Source organism: Etheostoma spectabile, chromosome 12 (genome assembly GCF_008692095.1).
Source record: "Etheostoma spectabile isolate EspeVRDwgs_2016 chromosome 12, UIUC_Espe_1.0, whole genome shotgun sequence".
Classification (NCBI taxonomy): Eukaryota; Metazoa; Chordata; class Actinopteri; order Perciformes; family Percidae; genus Etheostoma; species Etheostoma spectabile.
In genome coordinates this window covers 1,013,796-1,014,406 of record NC_045744.1, presented here as the reverse complement: position 1 = coordinate 1,014,406, position 611 = coordinate 1,013,796, and the positions used below count along the sequence as shown (strand labels likewise).

General features: G+C 41.2%; 2 long non-coding RNA genes across 2 annotated transcripts in view; one reads left to right on the top strand and one right to left on the bottom strand.

Annotated features, from left to right (window-relative positions):
* LOC116699191 (uncharacterized) overlaps window positions 1-611 on the bottom strand; it is an 18,336-nt gene that overhangs the window by 1,207 nt on the left and 16,518 nt on the right. The window lies entirely within an intron of this gene.
* Window positions 1-611, top strand: part of LOC116699192 (uncharacterized) — a 21,445-nt gene that overhangs the window by 20,047 nt on the left and 787 nt on the right. The window lies entirely within an intron of this gene.

The following is a 611-nucleotide window of genomic DNA, read 5'->3' as shown; positions in this document are numbered from 1 at the left end:
CCCCATCGCTGCTCTCCTCTCAGGCAGCAGCACAAAGAAGCAGCAGAGCGCGACGAGCGCTAAAAACCAGAAATTCCTATTGAACAACACACACACACACACACAGACACACACAAACACACACGTAGGCTAAACACACACTTAAAAACCTCTTTAGGAACCCAGTGTGGAGTGCCACATACCTGAGCTGAAAGTAAAATGGACGTCAGGATCAACCAGGGAGGCTTTAACTCTGAGAGGTCCTCTAATGGATGTCATTGTCAGGTCAAAACATGTTGGTTTAGAAAATTAATGTGTGTGTGTATGTGTGTGTGTGTGTGTGTGTGAGTGTGTGAGTGTGTGTGTGTGTGCGTCACTGAATGGGCAGCAAAGAATGGACTCAACAGTATTCATCATGTGGTGAATATATTTTTCTTTTTTGTGTGTCAAATTCACCAAACGTCTTTTAACTTCATATAATACATCTAGGAAGTGTTCAAAGCCAAAGTTGTGTACACTAAAAAAGTATGCAGTATAAAGTAAAATTCAATGTCATTCATTCAGAAATTGGTGGCAGTAGCTCAGTCTGTCAAGGTCAAGGTCAAGGTCAAAGTTTATTTATATAGCACATT